Source organism: Eucalyptus grandis, chromosome 10, assembly GCF_016545825.1.
Source record: "Eucalyptus grandis isolate ANBG69807.140 chromosome 10, ASM1654582v1, whole genome shotgun sequence".
Lineage (NCBI taxonomy): Eukaryota > Viridiplantae > Streptophyta > Magnoliopsida > Myrtales > Myrtaceae > Eucalyptus > Eucalyptus grandis.
In genome coordinates, this window is record NC_052621.1 from 32,309,348 (window position 1) to 32,318,812 (window position 9,465).

At 40.0% G+C, this 9,465-nt stretch overlaps 1 pseudogene; it reads left to right on the forward strand.

The window, feature by feature from the left end:
* Nucleotides 1–754: 754 nt before the first annotated feature.
* LOC120288884 lies at nucleotides 755–3,999 on the forward strand (annotated as a pseudogene).
* The last annotated feature ends 5,466 nt before the right edge of the window (nucleotides 4,000–9,465 follow it).

Consider the following 9,465-nt stretch of genomic DNA (forward strand, 5'->3'; position numbering starts at 1 on the left):
CAACCGCTAGCCAACTGTCGGTGGATAGGCAGCGGCTGCCTAAGGTCACACGACCCAGGCAGTGATTATCAGCCTTCGACGACTGCTGGGGAAGAGGAAGATGAATGGTCAACCCAAAAAAGTCAACGGGTGAACAATAGAAATAGACTTACTTTTCAAAATGCCAAAAGCTCAAAGCAAGTCTCCAACTATTTTAGAATTGTGGAATGTTGACATTTGGTCGATGGGCTTCCAAAAATGCTTGCCAAACATCTAATATTTTTCCCAAGGGGTTTAGGAGCTTAGAGCCCCTTGGGAAAGCTAAACCAAATGGGGCAAGAGGCATAATTTATTATTTATGCTTAATCTAGTCTTTTGCATAGTACTAAGCATGGAAATTTAATTGGGGAGGCAAATGAGGCATTGTGAGATTTAAACTCGGGACCTACATCTTTGATATCATATGAAATTTTATAGGACCACTACCAACTATTCTAAAACGTTAACTTATTAGATAAATACGTTGTTTATTATTTAAATATTCTAACATTAATAGATGTCATTATTAAACACCAGGTAGCTCCCACTTGAGTCACATCTATACTCTCTATAAATTTTAAATTAAGAAGCGAATGTCTTAAGATAAGCAAAATAATTGGCCTTTTGATTTATATCAGTTAATTTATATCAGGTCTTGTCTTTGCAAGTGCTAGATTAAGATTAACGTCGTTTTACTGCGAAAAAAGACAAGTGCGTCGATGTTAATGATGTCTACTCTGCTCACCTAACGATGCTGACCTTCTGGATTCTTGTGATTCCGCAAATTTTACGTATTTGATTCTCTCGATGATTCGTTAGCTCCAAGCCAAACTCCATTTCGTTGACCCCGTTTTCATTTCCAGTTCATCATCCATGGCAGACTCCAAATCTGAGAGGTAATGAACCCATCACCCTCATACATTTTTCTCTTTTTATTTCTTCCAGTTTCGTTTTGCTCTGCAAATCTGTTTATCCCTTTTATTCTGTACTTCTTTTTACAGGTGTGCAGTTGTTACAGGAGCTAACAAGGGGATTGGATTTGCAGTGTGCAAGCTCTTGGCTTCCAAAGGGATTGTGGTGGTATTCACTGCTAGAGACGAGAAGAGAGGACTTGAAGCTATTGACAAGCTCAAATTAGAGTGTGGTCTCTCCGATCATGTCATTTTCCACCAGCTTGATGTCTCTGATCCTGCCAGTGTTTCGTCTCTTGCCGACTTTGTTAAGCGCAAATTTGGAAAGCTGGATATTCTGGTAAACCTCAGAAATTCGTCTTTATTTCGGGACCGACAAAGATAAGAGTGTCATATCCCGAACATGTATTCAGAGTTGATGGTTTGTGATAAAATATGCTAGTCTAGTGCCATGAGCGTTTCCTACATGTAAAGGCAAAAAAGCCCTTGTATAGGTTGGGCGACCCTGCGCACCCGGTATCCTGTAAGAAAAGGCCCCTGACTATAGATAGATATTTTTGTATGTGAGATTGACGTGTTTGGAAGTTCTTGCGTTGTTGTGACTAGTGAGGAAAATGCGACCATCCCTTAACCCGGGATATGTTTGAACTTCCCTTGTCCGTCTGAGGTACAATATTTTCATAATGAGTAAGGGCTTCGATGAACTCGACAGAAAATTGTGCTTAAAATATACTGTAATTGCTTCTTTTCTTGAATGGTTTCTGGTATATGTCGTTTCAATCCGAGTACAAGACATAGAGTATGCACTGCTGCATTGATCTACCTTCTGTTGTGCAATGTACTGTTTGATGCAAGGGTCAAATGCAGATTTGTTCAGCCCCATTGCTCGGGCATTATCTAATCAGTTTAAAATTGACGGATGGTCGTAATTCATTACTTACTTTTCATTATATTACAAGGGAGAAGGATTTCTTGAGTACCTTTACACTCGTTGGCCTTATGCATTTATTGCAGAAGAATAATGTGCTAATAAAATCTCTTTCCCAGGTGAACAATGCTGGTGTCAGCGGATCCATTTTCGATGCAGATGCTTTGAGAGTTTCCGGCATTGGAAAGGTATGCTCTTGGTTTCTCTTATCATGATGTTGGTCGAGGAGAAATTTGATTTAAACATTAATTGGATTGAAAATTAGAAGAGTTACTACCTGAGGTTCATTGCAAAGAGAATTGTTTGTGCAAATTAAATAAATCGAACACTGAATTTATGTGACTTGGCTGGTGTGACTTATCCCATAAGGAGAGTAGCACAAGATTGCACTACAGATCAAATGATACAAAATAACATAAATTAAAATCACACTCAAGTGACTCAAATACTCTTAGTATTTCTCGCTCCAATTACATGCGATAATTCATACGGTATTTGACCATCGTAATTTCTCGCAAACTAATTTCTCAATCTAACAAAAGAATTCACAATTCTTATTACAAGATTTCTCAGCTCCAAACAATTTGTCCTCTCGGACCAAAGAAAAATTATCAAACTTGAATTCCTGCTTTGCTTTCCTTTATGAGCGCAAATTTGATACATAATTCTAGCATTACTAGGTCTTCTCAGTGAAGATATTGAAAGGGAGTTTCTTTTCAATACGAGTATGATGCAAATGACAGTTGAAGTTGTAACATCGTTCTCTTAGTAAGTTAAACGTGGTTATTCAAAGAAACGTCGCAAAGAAAAACCATTTGGGAATCAACCGGTACAAAGTTGAATTCTGATCCAAACACGATATAACTAGTTGGAATTTCTTGCGGCTAACTCCTTCTATGAGGTGGTACAAAGAGCGATTCAAAATGCATATTCATTGTTGTGTTTCTGATGCTAGTTCATAAAATTTTCAATTGATGATGCAGAAACAAGTCGATTGGAGTAATATTGCGACAGAGACATATGAGTTAACTGAAGAGTGCCTAAACATTAACTATTATGGTGCCAAAAGGATGGTTGACACATTCATTGGCCTCCTTCAACCATCAGACTTGCCCACGATTGTCAATGTTTCCTCATCGGGGGAAGCTAGAGGTAAGAAGTATATGATTTCAAAGTTATTTCTCAGTACCGTAAGAACAGAAATTTACTCTCGACTTAAGCTATCACATTTGATGCAAAGCCTCATTTTTGCAAGAGAACGCTAGAATGTGACTGGTCAAGCTTTAAGCTAGACTTGTTTGCATGATGTAGGTCTTATGAGAGTTTAGATATTGCCTTTGAAAAGCAAAAGAGATTTCTGACTGTGCTTTTTTATACAATGAATGAATTCTCTCAGATTTCTCTATACTGTTATGAAGAAGTGAAATATGTTCCTCGAATTCATTGCTTTATATTGTGCTTCCAAGTGGTTAATTATTTTGACATGTTCTATCTAGAACATTAGTCTATTGAAATGCTCTTCCGTGGTTATATCGCTGACGATGAATAACATTTCAATCATCCTGGGACCTTGCAATTAGCATTTACCGGAAGGCTGGGCTAAAGAAGTGTTCAGCAATGCTGAAAACCTCACAGAAGAAAAAATGGACGAGGTATTAAAGGAGTTTCTAGAAGATTTTAAAAAAGGTTCTCTAAAGACCAGAGGCTGGCCGACTCAACTATCAGCATATGCGGTCTCCAAGGTGGCCTTGAACGCGTATACTAGGATTATAGCTGCCAATTACCCCACGTTTCGTATAAATTGCGTCTGCCCTGGGTTTGTCAAGACGGACATAAATTGCAACAGCGGCTTCTTGACTCCTGAGGAAGGTGCAGAGGGTCCCGTGAGTCTGGCCTTGTTGCCGAAGGGCGGTCCATCTGGTCGATTCTTTCAGGGGACAAAAGAGGTTGCATTCTGATCGAACATGCTCCATTTTCAATTGAGGGAATCTAGAAATTTGAAATCTATTGTCTGTGTGTGAGATTTAAACATTGGAATAGCTGATGAAAGATTCTGATACATTGGTGTATACCTGCACAGCTCTTGTTTGGTGTGAGCTATATGATTTGATATCTGCAATAATGAACATGCCTTCCTCAAAATACCTCATTTGTGATATTTTTCTGCACTTCCCATACTTGTGGTCAAAAGAAAAACAAGCCCAAGTGAACTGCAAAAGATTAACTATGAGTTTAAGACCTCGCAAAATACTAGCAAGAAAATTGAAAAGTCCAGTTGCTCTCCCTTTTTTTCTACAATGGACAACTTCACAGTAGCTACAGTTTGCAACCAAATTACAGAATCAACAAAAAGATGTTGGAAAGTGTGATCCATTTTCCAATTTCTCTAAATCTCTCCTCGACTATATCAAGAATGGTGGCTAGCTTAATCATGAAGTAAACTTGAAAATACAGCTATAACTAGTTTACCTAACTGTAAAAACCATGATTTTTCCTCCGAAATAAAAACCATGCCTCAAAATTCTGGTTTACCTAGCAACTATAAGATTTGAGATGCGCAAGTACCAAATCTAAGCAAGAGACATGGAAATTGGTTTTGTGGTTTCGCTTGACCATATTTCAGACATATTTAAAATAAAGAAGTTACTAACAATATACTTGGTTTACAACATTTGAATGCGAGTCTTTTGATGAGGTCTTTCTTCTGCTAATCTATAATAACCAGGCAAAAGCTCATGGCTTCTTTATACAATTAGTAGACTTAAAAGGCTCTGTTTGTTTTTTTATTTGAAAAATATTTTCTTAAAATGGATTGTTTGTATCACTTATGAAATTGAATGAACAAAAAATAATTAATAAATTTATGAAGATATGAATTGTTATCGATAATAAATATATTTTTCATTCACTAATTAGTTCAAAAGATTATTATCATTGAGAAAATGGCACAAGTGATCCTTAAATTATGAAACAATATGCAATGTGATCCTGAATTTTTAATTTATTCGATGTGGTCCCTAAACTTTTGGTACATGTTGAAACTAGTCATTGGATTATCTGAAAATGTTCAATTTTATCTTTGAACTTATATTTATTAAAGGATAACATTGGTTATTTTTATATAGTCTTGAGGTTAGTTTAAACATCACCAAAAATTTAGGAACTATATTGGGCTAAAGTGCAAAGTTCGGAAACTAAATTGCACAATTTGTCAAAATTTATGAATTATTTGTGTCATTATCCCTTAATTATTTGCTAGAGTAAAATGTCATAAATGTGAAGGTATTAACAACCCTCCATTAGAACCTTCCAGGCAGCTCCCACTATTGGGTTCCAGGCAAGTTCTCTCTCTCTCTCTCAATAACCCCACTTTAGGTTGCGAGAGAAGGGGGTAATCCTTTTTCCTCCTTCCCGCATGGTCCTACTCCAACCTACTTCTCAGATGTATATGGTAAATAAGTAGGTTAAAGTTTAAAAGTCATTGACTGTCGCACTGCAACTCCTGTTGCCCAAGATAGCTGCATATCTCCTTTTGTATAAGATGGGTTAAAAGTCAGCGAGCTGTGAATCCAGCAGCCTGCTGCTCACTTGAGCACCAATAGAGGCATAGAGGCGGCGGATGGATTAGTCAAGCGTAAGTGTGCGTTTTTGTAACAATTGTTCCTCTCTCGACGTGCGGGCAATGTGCGCGGTGGTGGCGTCCTAGAACTCCTCCACCTCCTCCACCGCCAGCCACACCTCCTCCTCTGTATGCCTCTTAGCCTCCTCCACTTCTTTTAGTGGCCTGTGTCTCCTCCTTTGTAACATTCTTGGGAACAACTGATTATAATTTTTCTGTTCCTTGAAACAAAAAAGAAAAAAAGAAAAAAAGAAATCCATTTGATAAATTTTTTGTTCTCGGGAATAAAAATCGGTTTTTTATATTCCCAGGAGTAGTTTGAAATAGAATCAAGAAGAAGAAAGAAGTTGTTTCCTATTCTCAAGAACAATTCCTAAAATAAAGTCCAATTTTTTTTTTTTTTTTCTTCTCTTTCCTCTTCTTCTCTTTACCCTTCTTCTTCCTCCGTTTGGCTAGTTGCCACCTTAGCATGGCGATTGGCCAAACAAAGGCCGACGACCTCGCTAAAGCGTCGCCAGCACTCGGTGACGCCGAGCCACAGCGAGGCTTGTCAGCCCAAGCCTCACCATGGCTAGGCAAGCTTGGCCTCGCTAGATCTAGGCGAGGTTGACCTCACCCAACCAAGGCAAGCTAAGCCTTGCCTAGCCGATGTGAGGCTAGACCTTGCCTAGCCTAGGCGAGGCTGACCTTGCACCACTTGGGTGAGGTCGAGCCTCGCCAATGGCCAGGTGACACTCCGACAAGCTCGTAGGACCTTGCTTAATTGGTCGTCGGCCACAAAGAAGGAGGAAGAAGAGAAATGGAAAAAAAAAAAATTATATATATAATAAAAGTACTAAATTTTTTAAAAATTTAAGAATCCTACCAAATGCATTTCTATCTCGAAATAGAAATTTTAAACGGTTATCAAACATCTTCAAAAACTCAAAAATTGTTCCCAAGAATATAATAAAATAAACCATTTCTAAGCAAAAATTGTTTCCGGAAACAAAATGGTTACCAAATGCACCCAAAGCTAGGGGTGATCGGTTCCAGTTCGGTCCGGTTCCACCCAAGAACCGGGAACCGGACCGGGAGGACCGTTCCCACTTTTCGGACCGTGGACCGGACCGACTAGTCTTGGAACCGAGAACCGGACCGACCAACCGGTCCGGTCCGTCCGGTCCGGTTCCAATGAACCATCACTTGTTTCATTTCATAAACCTCGAGGATTGCCCCGAATCAATGAATCAATTGGCAATTAAAATTTTCACAACTTGTGGAGAAAGAGAAAATGTACCAATTTTGACAATGGAAAGGCATTTCGGTGTTGAGCAAGGCCGAAGGCAAGGTTGTGAGAGGGGAAGGTGTCGACGTCAAGGCTTAAGCAACTTGATCGAAGCTAGGCATGAGGCGAGGCTGCGACTACGGAGGCTACGACTTGCGCTACATGCTTCGCACGACCTATCGCGAGACCCATTTAGAGACTAAACAACCAAGCAAACTCCAATGAGACCACCACACCTATATCAAGTGAGATCATACCTAAACAAACGCTACAAAAAGACAAAAGGTAATCTAAAACCGACGAAAGTGAAGCCGAGAAACGCACCTATGTCGGTCGGGAGGCAAAAGTCACTCCAAAGAGCGGGAATGCACGGATCTCGAGCAAAGCATAAGAGGAAGAGAGCCAAGCGTAAATGCGCGAGATCTCGGGCGAAGCAAAGGAGGAAGTGAGCCAAGCGTCGAGCAAGCAAGGCATCAAGGCGAGGCACTCGCCAAGCATTAGAGCGAGCGAGGCGTCGGGCGAGGAGCTCGAAGAAGGAAGAGAGCCGAGTGTCCGAGCAAGCGCGGTATGAGGCGAGACCTCGTGGATAGGCGCTCGGAGGAGGAAGAGAGCCGAGCGTCGGAGCGAGCGAGGAGTGAAGCGAGGCATCGGGGCAAGGAGCTCGGAGGAGGGAGAGAGACGAGCATCCGAGGGAGCGAGGTGTGAGGCGAGACGTTGTGGCGAGGCACTCGGAGGAGGAAGAGAGCCGAGCGTCCGAGGGAGCGAGGTGTGAGGCGAGACGTTGCGACGAAGCACTCGGAAGACGAGAGCCAAGCATCGGCACGACCGAGGCGTGAGGTGGCGAGGCGTCGAGCGAGCAAGAGGAGAGGGGTTACGGTTTTGAGAGGGAAAGGCAAAGTGAGAATTGCCGCCGAATTGGATTGCAAAATTTGGGAGTTGATGTGATGGCTACTGTAGATTAGAGTAGAAACTAAATAAAAGAAAGAGAGGGGTTAGGCTTACGAGAGGGAAAGGGAAAGTAAGAGTTGCAAAATTTGGAAAAGAAAATATGATGTGATGGTTACCGTAGATAGGTTCGGAAACTAAAAAAAGGGAGGAATTAGCTTAAGAGTTACGAGAGGAAAAATGAATATGGTGATGAGTACTGCAAATTAGTTTAGAAACTAAAAATAAATAAATATATATAAATGGTCGGTCGGTCCGGTCGGTCAGTCGGTCCGTTCCGACCCCAAAACCGAGAACCGGGACCAACCGGTCACCGGTTCCAAAAATAGGAACCCGAGACCGGACCGAGACCCTCTAGAACCGCCCGAAACCGACCGGTCCGGTCCGGTCCGTCCGGCCGGTTCCCTGTTGGGCGGTTTCCGTTGCACACCCCTACCCAAAGCGTGCAACATCATTTTTGGGAATGGGAGTCTTGCCACGTCATTTTTTGGAAGGCTAGTCATGTTGACTCATGCCACATTGTTTATGATGCTCATGTGGACTGGTTTCTAATAAATAAATTTCCCACTCATATTAAGTTTTTATTATAAAAGCCATGTAATATTTTTGACCAAAATTTCTCATTGGAGGCACTTAAATAGTTTTTTTTTTAATTTCTTAATTAAGTAATTCGTTGAAAAATTTGGTCATTAAAGTAAAAACCATACAAATTTTTTACCCTTCTTATGTCTTTATACCTAGCAATTTTGTTGAAAAATAGAAATATTTCTAGGATATTGTTTTCTAGCAATATCTAGGGAGATGTTATCTAGATATATCTAAGGAGAAATTATCTAGAAACATCTAGAATATTTTTAGGATACTCCTAGAAAGATATTTTACTAGAAATATGTAAATATTTTAGGAGGCATAACCACTCCCTTAAACCTATAAGCACCCAAGCAACCTCGTTTGTAGAGCTTGAGCTTGGCTTCCATCTAAGAGTATGTGAGTGAGCTTAGGTCCCATAAGTAGTGAGAGATTATGCTTGGCACAAAGTGTGTGGCAGAGTTCTCCCAATCAACATTGTAAAAGAGTGCCTCCATCAATAAAAGTGTGTTTTTTTTTAAAGTAAACCTTACTTGTCTTGTCCAATAATTGATACTAGAGTTGCGCTTCCGAAACTCAACAAGTTGTACTAAAGCCATGTTTCTGAAGTTCAACAGAAACATCATAGACCTATTTCAATTTCTAAAATTATCATACGACTAATATTTTTTAGATTCATTTTTAAAATGAGCTGATCAAAATAAACCTATTTCGATTGCTAAAATCGAAGCAAACTATGATTAATATTAGCAAAACATCATATAGAACCACTTTGCTACATGAGCTACATGAATGCTAATAACATTTGCACTGAAAGATTAGGTTTGAAATGACTTATGATTCTTGATTAAATAGATCCGATACATGCTGAAACTTCCAAATCGAATTGATTTGCTAATTGTCGCAACCTACCCCTCGGGAGGGGGGGCGAAATAAGTTTAGGGTATTACCTAAAAGACGGTTTACGGCCCATGATCAAGCATAAACTCTCGTAAACCCATACTTCGTGTAACATTGAGGGGTTCATAAGAATTTTGTAATAAGAAGTCATCATTAACCTATTGGAGTTGGATAGTAAACCAAGTGAAGTATGGAGTGTATCTCACTTCCTACGAAACTAGAGAATCTAGGATCAGGGATTTGATTATACTAATTAATCAATTAGGGCCTGCATGGAAACGTTTCTCGT